The 14,993-nt window shown below is 42.1% G+C and overlaps 1 pseudogene; it reads right to left on the reverse strand.

The window, feature by feature from the left end:
- Positions 1–14,993, reverse strand: part of LOC118383292 (WASH complex subunit 5-like) — a 41,261-nt pseudogene extending 26,268 nt beyond the window's left edge.

Consider the following 14,993-nt stretch of genomic DNA (forward strand, 5'->3'; position numbering starts at 1 on the left):
TATGGATGCTTCCTGAACCCTTTATGGATGCTTCCTGAACCCTTTATGGATGCTTCCTGAACCCTTTCTAATGCCTTTATGGATGCTTCATGAACCCTTTATGGACGCTTCCTGAACCCTTTATGGATGCTTCCTGAACCCTTTATGGACGCTTCCTGAACCCTTTATGGACGCTTCCTGAACCCTTTATGGACGCTTCATGAACCCTTTATGGATGCTTCCTGAACCCTTTATGGACGCTTCCTGAACCCTTTATGGATGTTTCCTGAACCCTTTATGGATGCTTCCTGAACCCTTTATGGATGCTTCCTGAACCCTTTATGGATGCTTCCTGAACCCTTTATGGATGCTTCCTGAACCCTTTATGGATGCTTCCTGAACCCTTCATGGATGCTTCCTTCCTTTATGAACCTGAACCCTTTATGGATGCTTCCTGAACCCTTCATGGATGCTTCCTGAACCTTCATGGATGCTTCCTGAACCCTTCATGGATGCTTCCTGAACCCTTCATGGATGCTTCCTGAACCCTTTATGGATGCTTCCTGAACCCTTCATGGATGCTTCCTGAACCCTTCATGGATGCTTCCTGAACCCTTCATAAGGCCTTTATTAATGCTTCCATAAATCAGTAGTAAGCCCATTTGATGCATGGACCTAGACGTCAACAGGAAGGCCCTACCTGAGTCTGCAGTGTGTAGCATCAGCCAGCGTATGGAAACGTTACAGTCCCGGAGACAGTTGAGCAGCTTGGGGACGTTATCCAGGACGATCTCCTCCCTCAGGAACCCTTCCTTCAGCAGCTGCTGGATCTGTGGCCTCAGGCCCTCCATGCTGACTGAATAACGACTGGCCTAGAGGAGGGTTGGAGTACGGATGGTTATAGGGTGTTATAACATGGCAGTGGGGGGTTATAAGTGAATAACGACTGGCCTAGAGGAGGGTTGATCCGTGGTTATAGGGTGTTATAACAGGTGTTATAACATGGCAGTGGGGGGTCATAAGCAGGCCCTCGAACCTTCCACATTTTCCACAACAACTTGTGAAGGATATGATGGGAGAGTCACGTCTCTAGCAAGGCCTGATGGGAAACCCGAGTGAAAACCATTTCACGTTAGTAGACGTTTTGTCAGTATAGCCCGTTCGCCTCCGTACCTGCTCTCTGATATTGGCTGAGTCCAGGGTGTAGTTGAGGGCGATCTTGGCAGCTTTATACGGTTCCCAGGCCTCCACCAGATTCACAGTGATTCCCATGTAGACACTGATGACCTGCAGAGGGAGAAATTGTCAATACTTGAAACGAGCGTAACGGCTGGAGGCCGAGGGAAATATACCGCATCAAGACAAACAAGTACTCTAAATGTTTTTCCCAGTATTCAGGGAAGTAGAGTTTAGATACAGTCTCTCACCCAGTTATCAGGGAAGTAGAGTTTAGATACAGTCTCTCACCCAGTTATCAGGGAAGTAGAGTCAGTCTCTCACCCAGTAATCAGGGAAGTAGAGTTTAGATACAGTCTCTCACCCAGTAATCAGGGAAGTAGAGTTTAGATACAGTCTCTCACCCAGTTATCAGGGAAGTAGAGTTTAGATACAGTCTCTCACCCAGTTATCAGGGAAGTAGAGTTTAGATACAGTCTCTCACCCAGTATTCAGGGAAGTAGAGATTAGATACAGTCGCTCACCCAGTTATCAGGGAAGTAGAGTTTAGATACAGTCTCTCACCCAGTAATCAGGAAGTAGAGTTTAGATACAGTCTCTCACCCAGTAATCAGGGAAGTAGAGTCTCTCACCCAGTTATTAGTCTCACCCAGTTACAGTCTCTCACCCAGTTATCAGGGAAGTAGAGTCAGTCTCTCACCCAGTTAACAGGGAAGTAGAGTTTAGATACAGTCTCTCACCCAGTTATCAGGAAGTAGAGTCAGTCTCTCACCCAGTTAACAGGAAGTAGAGTTTAGATACAGTCTCTCACCCAGTAATCAGGGAAGTAGAGTTTAGATACAGTCTCTCACCCAGTTATCAGGGAAGTAGAGTTTAGATACAGTCTCTCACCCAGTTATCAGGGAAGTAGAGTTTAGATACAGTCTCTCACCCAGTTATCAGGGAAGTAGAGTTTAGATACAGTCTCTCACCCAGTTATCAGGGAAGTAGAGTTTAGATGAGTCTCTCACCCAGTTATCAGGAAGTAGAGTTTAGATGAGTCTCTCACCCAGTTATCAGGGAAGTACTTGTCCACTATCTCCCTCATCTTGGCCTGTTGAGTCTGAAGTATGGAGGAATGAAGTAGAGACAGACATACAGCATGGCAGCCTGGTTAGCCAACGCTGTGCTGCGATGCTCAGGCAGATCGCAGACACCTGGGGAGACACAGGACAGCTTTAGGAGACACAGGACAGCTTTAGGAGACACAGGACAGCTTTAGGGAGACACATGACAGCTTTAGGAGACACAGGACAGCTTTAGAGACACAGGACAGCTTTAGAGACACAGGACAGCTTTAGAGACACAGGACAGCTTTAGAGACACAGGACAGCTTTAGAGACACAGGACAGCTTTAGAGACACAGGACAGCTTTAGGAGACACAGGACAGCTTTAGGAGACACAGGACAGCTTTAGGAGACACAGGACAGCTTTAGGAGACACAGGACAGCTTTAGAGACACAGGACAGCTTTAGAGACACAGGACAGCTTTAGAGACACAGGACAGCTTTAGGAGACACAGGACAGCTTTAGGAGACACAGGACAGCTTTAGAGACACAGGACAGCTTTAGAGACACAGGACAGCTTTAGAGACACAGGACAGCTTTAGAGACACAGGACAGCTTTAGAGACACAGGACAGCTTTAGAGACACAGGACAGCTTTAGAGACACAGGACAGCTTTAGAGACACAGGACAGCTTTAGAGACACAGGACAGCTTTAGGAGACACAGGACAGCTTTAGGAGACACAGGACAGCTTTAGGAGACACAGGACAGCTTTAGGAGACACAGGACAGCTTTAGAGACACAGGACAGCTTTAGAGACACAGGACAGCTTTAGAGACACAGGACAGCTTTAGAGACACAGGACAGCTTTAGAGACACAGGACAGCTTTAGAGACACAGGACAGCTTTAGGAGACACAGGACAGCTTTAGGAGACACAGAACAGCTTTAGGAGACACAGGACAGCTTTAGGAGACACAGGACAGCTTTAGGAGACACAGGACAGCTTTAGAGACACAGGACAGCTTTAGAGACACAGGACAGCTTTAGAGGACACAGGACAGCTTTGGGACACAGGACAGCTTTAGAGACACAGGACAGCTTTAGAGACACAGGACAGCTTTAGAGACACAGGACAGCTTTAGAGACACAGGACAGCTTTAGAGACACAGGACAGCTTTAGAGACACAGGACAGCTTTAGAGACACAGGACAGCTTTAGAGACACAGGACAGCTTTAGGAGACACAGGACAGCTTTAGGAGACACAGGACAGCTTTAGAGACACAGGACAGCTTTAGACACAGGACAGCAGGACAGGACAGCTTTAGAGACACAGGACAGCTTTAGAGACACAGGACAGCTTTAGAGACACAGGACAGCTTTAGAGACACAGGACAGCTTTATAGACACAGGACAGCTTTAGAGACACAGGACAGCTTTAGAGACACAGGACAGCTTTAGGAGACACAGGACAGCTTTAGGAGACACAGGACAGCTTTAGAGACACAGGACAGCTTTAGGAGACACAGGACAGCTTTAGGAGACACAGGACAGCTTTAGAGACACAGGACAGCTTTAGAGACACAGGACAGCTTTAGGAGACATTAAGGACAGCTTTGAGACACAGGACAGCTTTAGAGACACAGGACAGCTTTAGATAACACAGGACAGCTTTAGAGACACAGGACAGCTTTATATAATAATAACAGGTTAGCTTTAGAGACACAGGACAGCTTTAGAGACACAGGACAGCTTTAGGAGACACAGGACTAGGAGCTTTAGGAGACACAGGACAGCTTTAGGAGACACAGGACAGCTTTAGGAGACACAGGACAGCTTTAGAGACAGGACGAAACATGGATCTGAGAATCAGAAGATTTCATGATCGTAACATACAAATAGATTGAATAAAACATTAAAGACAATGTAATATTGTAGCATTAGTGAGTGTGTAAGAAATGTCATTCAGTTCAAGAATAATAACCACAAGGCTACCCTGGGGCAATAGTAATAATAATAATAACAAGGGTAGCCTAGTATATTAAGTGTTAACAAGTAACCGATAAGGTTGCAAGTTCAAATCCCGAGCTGACAAAGGTACAAATCTGTCGTTCTGCCCCTGAACAAGGCAGTTAACCCACTGTTCCTAAGGATAATTGAAAATAAGAATTTGTTCTTAACTGACTTGCCTGGTTAAATAAAGGTAAAATAAAGGTAAAATAAAGGTAAAATAAATCAAATAAAAGGGAACCAATGGGGTGTTTACAATACTAACTAGGAGAACAGTGGGTATGACACTAATAACATATGACAATAGTAATAATAGTAATGATAACAACAATAATAATAACAGTGGGTTAATAACTAACAACAATAATAATAACAATAATAACAACACCAATAATAATGACACAATAATAATAATAATAATAATAATAATAATAACCTAGCCATATGACAGTGGGTTCAGTATGACCTCCCATATGACAAGGTAAGAATAATAGGTACTCTCTTAGTATACCTCCATTATAGATGTTAGTATGCAGCCTCCCACTCCATATGACAGTGGGTTATAGGTACACTCCAATAGTGGGTTATGACATGCCCCATATGACAAGTATGACACTACAATGACATCCAGGTTAATGAGGAGCCGGGCAGCACTGGACACCAAACAGTAATAATACACGCTCCATATGACAGTGGGTTAGTATACACTCCATATGACAGTGGGTTAGTAGTGACACTCCATATGACAGTTAGTATGACACTCCATATGACATGGATGATAGTACTCCATATGACAGTGTATTAGTATAACTCCATATGACAGTAATAGTATGACAATCCATATGACAGTGGTAGATATCATAGTATGTAGATATTATCATATGATAGTGGGTTAGTATGATACTCCATATGACAGTACAATAATAACTCCATATGACAGTGGGTTAATATAATAATCCATATGACAGTGGGTATAGTATGAATACAGTATTATATGACAATGGGTATTATGACATTATCATATGACAGTGGGTTAGTATACTCCATATGACAATAGTATGACATCCATTATGAATAGTAGTTAGATATGACACTCCAGTGACAGTGGGTTATACTGACACTCCATATAAAGGGTCCCTGACAAAATGACAGTGGGTTAGTATAAACTATATGACAATTTTAGAAAATAATATTATAGAACTAACAACAATAGATAATCCAGTATATAGATACTATCATAGTATTATAATAGTAATAATAAGCCATTTGACAATAATAATAATATAATAATAACAATAGTAATAATAACAATAGTATAACATAATAATAATAATAATAAAATAACACAGTAAATGTAATAAGGATTGTAACAATAATAATAATATCAACAACAATAGATAATAACAATAATAATAATACTATCACAATAATAATAACAATAACAATCAATAGTAATTATAGATACTAATAATATACAACAATAATAATAGTAATAATAATAACAACAAGTAATAATAATATGGTCAATAACAACAATAATAACAATAATAATACATAACAATAATACACACAATAATAATAATAATAACAATAATAATAATAATACATAACAGCACAATAATAATAACATAACAACAACAATAATACAATAATAAATAACAATAATAATCATACTACCAATAATAATAATAATAACAATAATAATACATACCTCAGACATTCTACACTGGTTTATGTCAAGCGCAGCCTCCGATCACCATGCTGATGATAGGTAGAACTGATAGGTACTCTCTCAGTCTACCTGGTTATAGAGACAAACAGATCGCAGCCTACCCCGATCACCATGCTGATGAAGGTAGAACTGATAGGTACTCTCTGGAAGTACCTCTCGGGTAGTTAGCTCACACGCTTGACCTGATTGGCTGGAGTAGCCAGTACTCCGCAGCAGCTTACAGATGTCATCCAGGTTAGAGTCCGCTGAGGAGCGGGCAGCACTGGACACACAAACAGGACATGTATAGCTAGTAGCACGCTCCAATCAGATGGTTGTTTTTCTTTCATTCAAATGATAGATACTACTACAATACTGTAGTACTACTACAGTATGATAGATAGTAGACAATACAGTATTATAGGAGTATTACAGTACCTTAGTACAGTATTATAGATACTGGTTATAGATATTACAGTATTATAGTAGGATTATTACCTTCAGTATTATAGATAGTATTACAGTATTATAGATAGTATTACAGTATTATAGATAGTATAGTACCTATAGATAGTATCACAGTATTATAGAGAGTATTACAGTATTATAGATAGTATTGTAGTATTACAGGAGTATTACTGACACCATTAAGAGACAAACTGCACAAACTGTAACTAAGAGGATTATTCTTAAAAGGATTGTAGATAAATCATGTAGAAACAGTACATTCAGGACCTCACAGTAGTTATATAGACTCTATACCTTCAGGACCTCACAGTATTATAGATACTCTCACATACCTTCATAGTATTATAGATACAAACAGCAGTATTATAGATACTATCTAAGTATTATAGTACCTATCATAGTATTATAGATCACACTGGTTATCATAGTATTATGGATAGGTATCTAGGACCTCCATAGACATACAGACCTCACATTCACCAAGGAGACAAACAGCACATGGTAGGATACATACCTTATCATACAGGAGTAGTACAGCACAGTTGATAACATACCTTCAGGACATACCTTCACAAAATCTACCAAATTAAACAGCATTACATAGCCTAGTGGTTAGAGCGGGTAGGCGATTGGTTAAAGCGTATAAAAGTTTATCTTAGTTACCCATGTTCCCCTAACACAGTAGTTATACCCACTGTTCCCCTGGTTACAAGATACTATTAACCCACTTTCCCTAACATAGGTATTAAGATTGTTCCCCTGAACAAGGATAGGTAACCCATTTCCCTGAACAAGGCTAGTTAACTAGTCATAGAAAACACTAATTTATTCTTAACTGACTTGAAGAGTAAAATAAAAATGTAAATAAATGTTTTTTTTTTTTACCAGGAGCTGTTTTCCATCCTCATTCAGCAGCACCGTCTCCAGGGTCTGTTGAATGTAAACTCCTTCATACAGATCATCCAGATACCTGGAGAGAAGAACAGCTGATTAGATAAAGCATGGTGAGGAGACAGAACAGCTGATTAGAGCAAAAGCATGGTGAGGAGACAGAACAGCTGATTAGATAAAGCATGGTACCAAGGAGACAGAACAGCTGATTAGATAAAGCATGGTGAGGAGACAGAACAGCTGATTAGATAAAGCATGGTGAGGAGACAGAACAGCTGATTAGATAAAGCATGGTGAGGAGACAGAACAGCTGATTAGATAAAGCATGGTGAGGAGACAGAGACAGCTGATTAGATAAAGCATGGTGAGGAGACAGAGACAGAGACAGCTGATTAGATAAAGCATGGTGAGGAGACAGAGAACAGCTGATTAGATAAAGCATGGTGAGGAGACAGAACAGCTGATTAGATAAAGCATGGTGAGGAGACAGAACAGCTGATTAGATAAAGCATGGTGAGGAGACAGAAGAACAGCTGATTAGATAAAGCATGGTGAGGAGACAGAAGAACAGCTGATTAGATAAAGCATGGTGAGAGACAGCTGATTAGATAAACAGCTGACCTTCAGGACATATTAGATAAAGCATGGTGAGGAGACAGAACAGCTGATTAGATAAAGCATGGTGAGGAGACAGACAGCTGATTAGATAAAGCATGGTTACCAAGGAGACAGAACAGCTGATTAGATAAAGCATGGTGAGGAGACAGAGACAGCTGATTAGATAAAGCATGGTGAGGAGACAGAGACAGCTGATTAGATAAAGCATGGTGAGGAGACAGAACAGCTGATTAGATAAAGCATGGTGAGGAGACAGAGACAGCTGATTAGATAAAGCATGGTGAGGAGACAGAACAGCTGATTAGATAAAGCATGGTGAGGAGACAGAACAGCTGATTAGATAAAGCATGGTGAGGAGACAGAACAGCTGATTAGATAAAGCATGGTACAGCTGAGCATGACAGAACAGCTGATAAACATGGTAGACAGAACAGCTGATTAGATAAAGCATGGTGAGGAGACAGAGACAGCTGATTAGATAAAGCATGGTGAGGAGACAGAACAGCTGATTAGATAAAGCATGGTGAGGAGACAGAGACAGAACAGCTGATTAGATAAAGCATGGTGAGGAGACAGAGACAGCTGATTAGATAAAGCATGGTGAGGAGACAACAGACAGCTGATTAGATAAAGCATGGTGAGGAGACAGAGACAGAACAGCTGATTAGATAAAGCATGGTGAGGAGACAGAACAGCTGATTAGATAAAGCATACCTTCAGGAGAAAGCAGCTGGTGAGGAGACAGAGACAGCTGATTAGATAAAGCATGGTGAGGAGACAGAACAGCTGATTAGATAAAGCATGGTGAGGAGACAGAACAGCTGATTAGATAAAGCATGGTGAGGAGACAGAACAGCTGATTAGATAAAGCATGGTGAGGAGACCTCACAGCTGATTAGATAAAGCATGGTGAGGAGACAGAACAGCTGATTAGATAAAGCATGGTGAGGAGACAGAACAGCTGATTAGATAAAGCATGGTGAGGAGACAGAACAGCTGATTAGATAAAGCATGGTGAGGAGACAGAACAGCTGATTAGATAAAGCATGGTGAGGAGACAGAACAGCTGATTAGATAAAGCATGGGTGGGAGACAGAACAGCTGATTAGATAAAGCATGGTGAGGAGACAGAACAGCTGATTAGATAAAGCATGGTGAGGAGACAGAACAGCTGATTAGATAAAGCATGGTGAGGAGACAGAGACAGAACAGCTGATTAGATAAAGCATGGTGAGGAGACAGAGAACAGCTGATTAGATAAAGCATGGTGAGGAGACAGAACAGCTGATTAGATAAAGCATGGTGAGGAGACAGAACAGCTGATTAGATAAAGCATGGTGAGGAGAGAGACAGAGACAGCTGATTAGATAAAGCATGGTGAGGAGACAGATTAGACAGCTGATTAGATAAAGCATGGTGAGGAGACAGAACAGCTGATTAGATAAAGCATGGTGAGGAGACAGAACAGCTGATTAGATAAAGCATGGTGAGGAGACAGAACAGCTGATTAGATAAAGCATGGTGAGGAGACAGAACAGCTGATTAGATAAAGCATGGTGAGGAGACAGAACAGCTGATTAGATAAAGCATGGTGAGGAGACAGAACAGCTGATTAGATAAAGCATGGTGAGGAGACAGAACAGCTGATTAGATAAAGCATGGTGAGGAGACAGAACAGCTGATTAGATAAAGCATGGTGAGGAGACAGAACAGCTGATTAGATAAAGCATGGTGAGGAGACAGAACAGCTGATTAGATAAAGCATGGTGAGGAGACAGAACAGCTGATTAGATAAAGCATGGTGAGGAGACAGAACAGCTGATTAGATAAAGCATGGTGAGGAGACAGAACAGCTGATTAGATAAAGCATGGTGAGGAGACAGAACAGCTGATTAGATAAAGCATGGTGAGGAGACAGAACAGCTGATTAGATAAAGCATGGTGAGGAGACAGAGCTGATTAGATAAAGCATGGTGAGAGACAGAACAGATTAGATTAGATAAAGCATGGTGAGGAGACAGAACAGCTGATTAGATAAAGCATGGTGAGGAGACAGAACAGCTGATTAGATAAAGCATGGTGAGGAGACAGAACAGCTGATTAGATAAAGCATGGTGAGGAGACAGAACAGCTGATTAGATAAAGCATGGTGAGGAGGAGACAGAACAGCTGATTAGATAAAGCATGGTGAGGAGACAGAACAGCTGATTAGATAAAGCATGGTGAGGAGACAGAGAACAGCTGATTAGACAAAGCATGGTGAGGAGACAGAACAGCTGATTAGATAAAGCATGGTGAGGAGACAGAACAGCTGATTAGATAAAGCATGGTGAGGAGACAGAACAGCTGATTAGATAAAGCATGGTGAGGAGACAGAACAGCTGATTAGATAAAGCATGGTGAGGAGACAGAACAGCTGATTAGATAAAGCATGGTGAGGAGACAGAACAGCTGATTAGATAAAGCATGGTGAGGAGACAGAGACAGCTGATTAGATAAAGCATGGTGAGGAGACAGAACAGCTGATTAGATAAAGCATGGTGAGGAGACAGAGACAGAACAGCTGATTAGATAAAGCATGGTGAGGAGATAAAGCATGGTGAGGAGACAGAACAGCTGATTAGATAAAGCATGGTGAGGAGAAGAGAACAGCTGATTAGATAAAGCATGGTGAGGAGACAGAACAGCTGATTAGATAAAGCATGGTGAGGAGACAGAACAGCTGATTAGATAAAGCATGGTGAGGAGACAGAACAGCTGATTAGATAAAGCATGGTGAGAGACAGAGACAGAACAGCTGATTAGATAAAGCATGGTGAGGAGACAGAACAGCTGATTAGATAAAGCATGGTGAGGAGACAGAACAGCTGATTAGATAAAGCATGGTGAGGAGACAGAACAGCTGATTAGATAAAGCATGGTGAGGAGACAGAGACAGAACAGCTGATTAGATAAAGCATGGTGAGGAGACAGAACAGCTGATTAGATAAAGCATGGTGAGGAGACAGAACAGCTGATTATTATTAGATAAAGCATGGTGAGGAGACAGAACAGCTGATTAGATAAAGCATGGTGAGGAGACAGAGACAGAACAGCTGATTAGATAAAGCATGGTGAGGAGACAGAGACAGAACAGCTGATTAGATAAAGCATGGTGAGGAGACAGAACAGCTGATTAGATAAAGCATGGTGAGGAGACAGAACAGCTGATTAGATAAAGCATGGTGAGGAGACAGAACAGCTGATTAGATAAAGCATGGTGAGGAGACAGAGACAGCTGATTAGATAAAGCATGGTGAGGAGACAGAACAGCTGATTAGATAAAGCATGGTGAGGAGACAGAACAGCTGATTAGATAAAGCATGGTGAGGAGACAGAACAGCTGATTAGATAAAGCATGGTGAGGAGACAGAACAGCTGATTAGATAAAGCATGGTGAGGAGACAGAACAGCTGATTAGATAAAGCATGGTGAGGAGACAGAACAGCTGATTAGATAAAGCATGGTGAGGAGACAGAACAGCTGATTAGATAAAGCATGGTGAGGAGACAGAACAGCTGATTAGATAAAGCATGGTGAGGAGACAGAACAGCTGATTAGATAAAGCATGGTGAGGAGACAGAACAGCTGATTAGATAAAGCATGGTGAGGAGACAGAACAGCTGATTAGATAAAGCATGGTGAGGAGACAGAGACAGAACAGCTGGTTAGATAAAGCATGGTGAGGAGACAGAGCTGAGAGCAGAGACAGAACAGCTGATTAGATAAAGCATGGTGAGGAGACAGAACAGCTGATTAGATAAAGCATGGTGAGGAGACAGAACAGCTGATTAGATAAAGCATGGTGAGGAGACAGAACAGCTGATTAGATAAAGCATGGTGAGGAGACAGAACAGCTGATTAGATAAAGCATGGTGAGGAGACAGAACAGCTGATTAGATAAAGCATGGTGAGGAGACAGAACAGCTGATTAGATAAAGCATGGTGAGGAGACAGAGACAGAACAGCTGATTAGATAAAGCATGGTGAGGAGACAGAACAGCTGATTAGATAAAGCATGGTGAGGAGACAGAGACAGAACAGCTGATTAGATAAAGCATGGTGAGGAGACAGAGACAGAACAGCTGATTAGATAAAGCATGGTGAGGAGACAGAGACAGAACAGCTGATTAGATAAAGCATGGTGAGGAGACAGAGACAGCTGATTAGATAAAGCATGGTGAGGAGACAGAGACAGAACAGCTGATTAGATAAAGCATGGTGAGGAGACAGAGACAGAACAGCTGATTAGATAAAGCATGGTGAGGAGACAGAACAGCTGATTAGATAAAGCATGGTGAGGAGACAGAACAGCTGATTAGATAAAGCATGGTGAGGAGACAGAACAGCTGATTAGATAAAGCATGGTGAGGAGACAGAACAGCTGATTAGATAAAGCATGGTGAGGAGACAGAACAGCTGATTAGATAAAGCATGGTGAGGAGACAGAACAGCTGATTAGATAAAGCATGGTGAGGAGACAGAACAGCTGATTAGATAAAGCATGGTGAGGAGACAGAGACAGAACAGCTGATTAGATAAAGCATGGTGAGGAGACAGAACAGCTGATTAGATAAAGCATGGTGAGGAGACAGAGACAGCTGATTAGATAAAGCATGGTGAGGAGACAGACATCTGATTAGATAAAGCATGGTGAGGAGACAGAACAGCTGATTAGATAAAGCATGGTGAGGAGACAGAGACAGATGATTAGATAAAGCATGGTGAGGAGACAGAACAGCTGATTAGATAAAGCATGGTGAGGAGACAGAGACAGCTGATTAGACAAAGCATGGTGAGGAGACAGAACAGCTGATTAGATAAAGCATGGTGAGGAGACAGAGACAGAACAGCTGATTAGATAAAGCATGGTGAGGAGACAGAACAGCTGATTAGATAAAGCATGGTGAGGAGACAGAGACAGCTGATTAGACAAAGCATGGTGAGGAGACAGAACAGCTGATTAGATAAAGCATGGTGAGGAGACAGAACAGCTGATTAGATAAAGCATGGTGAGGAGACAGAGACAGCTGATTAGATAAAGCATGGTGAGGAGACAGAGACAGCTGATTAGATAAAGCATGGTGAGGAGACAGAGACAGCTGATTAGATAAAGCATGGTGAGGAGACAGAACAGCTGATTAGATAAAGCATGGTGAGGAGACAGAACAGCTGATTAGATAAAGCATGGTGAGGAGACAGAACAGCTGATTAGATAAAGCATGGTGAGGAGACAGAGACAGAACAGCTGATTAGATAAAGCATGGTGAGGAGACAGAGACAGCTGATTAGATAAAGCATGGTGAGGAGACAGAGACAGAACAGCTGATTAGATAAAGCATGGTGAGGAGACAGAGACAGCTGATTAGATAAAGCATGGTGAGGAGACAGAGACAGCTGATTAGATAAAGCATGGTGAGGAGACAGAACAGCTGATTAGATAAAGCATGGTGAAGAGACAGAACAGCTGATTAGATAAAGCATGGTGAGGAAACAGATTAGATAAACAGAACAGCTGATTAGATAAAGCATGGTGAGGAGACAGAACAGCTGATTAGATAAAGCATGGTGAGCTGAGACAGAACAGCTGATTAGATAAAGCATGGTGAGGAGACAGAACAGCTGATTAGATAAAGCATGGTGAGGAGACAGAACAGCTGATTAGATAAAGCATGGTGAGGAGACAGAACAGCTGATTAGATAAAGCATGGTGAGGAGACAGAACAGCTGATTAGATAAAGCATGGTGAGGAGACAGAACAGCTGATTAGATAAAGCATGGTGAGGAGACAGAACAGCTGATTAGATAAAGCATGGTGAGGAGACAGAGACAGATGATTAGATAAAGCATGGTGAGGAGACAGAGACAGCTGATTAGATAAAGCATGGTGAGGAGACAGAACAGCTGATTAGATAAAGCATGGTGAGGAGACAGAACAGCTGATTAGATAAAGCATGGTGAGCAGGCAGGCAGACAGACAATTCTGTATGACCTGATTAGATCAACAATGTACTTGTGGACACTTTCAAACGCCAGGTAGAACCGTGAGAGTATCTCCAGGTTGTTCTCCCGAACTCATCGTCCAGATCCTGCAGATCTGGTTTGGCTTCTAGCTTACTGTCGTAGTACTCTGGACCCTGGAAGGCAACGGGAGAAAGGGTTACTCATGTTTTATCCCTGTTCTTCATCATCATCATCTTCATCATCATGCCATAACACATTCTAAACAATCTAGTTCATAGATGACAGGTGGCAATCACATAACTGGAAAGGCCTAACCATGACACTGGCGGTGTGTGTGTCCATTACCGAAGGAGGTGCACCTCAATGTCCTTTCACTGTGATCTCATCTCACACTCATTGAACAAGACAACCCCCCCCTCCCCATCTCACCTTGAAGTAGCTGAAGTCACAGATGATGTCTCCGTATTTCTGCTGGTCGCTTTTGTCTTTGAGTCTGAAGACAGCAGGGATGAACTCCGAGAGGCGGAGGAGCTCGGCGATGATAGCGTTTCCCCGGGACACGATCCTCAGCACCGCCTGACCACACAGGTTGTTTTCCGCCAGGAAATCCACCATGGCGACGGTCTCAGGTCGACAAGGCGCCTCTGCAATTCGGGCTCTGGCCCACTTCTACTCTAGTATTGTGTACAAAAAAAAAAAAAAAGAAGAGACACAGCTGCCACAGGTTAAACCAGGGACTAAAACTGCATCTCTAAATAGTATTAATTTGTATAATGTTAACGAGTTCAGATAGCTACATGAAATAATTGTATATGTAGTTATCACCAGCAGGCTAGTTTGAAGCGAGTGGCCGGAAAGATATTTTGCAACAAGCGCTGAATTCTACCGAACCGAGCGATGACTAGTTTTCAACTTTCTAAATGTTTTACATGCATCATTTCACAACCCTACTCACCTTAAGGTATACACCTATAGGATCGTGTCGTTGCTCGCTAAATGTTGACCGTTTCAAGTTTTTACAATTCAATTCCTGTTTATCATCACATGACAAACCACATGATTCATCTTCCCTGCAGAGTGTTTGTGGACC

Source organism: Oncorhynchus keta, unplaced genomic scaffold, assembly GCF_023373465.1.
Source record: "Oncorhynchus keta strain PuntledgeMale-10-30-2019 unplaced genomic scaffold, Oket_V2 Un_contig_7687_pilon_pilon, whole genome shotgun sequence".
In the NCBI taxonomy this organism is placed as follows: domain Eukaryota; kingdom Metazoa; phylum Chordata; class Actinopteri; order Salmoniformes; family Salmonidae; genus Oncorhynchus; species Oncorhynchus keta.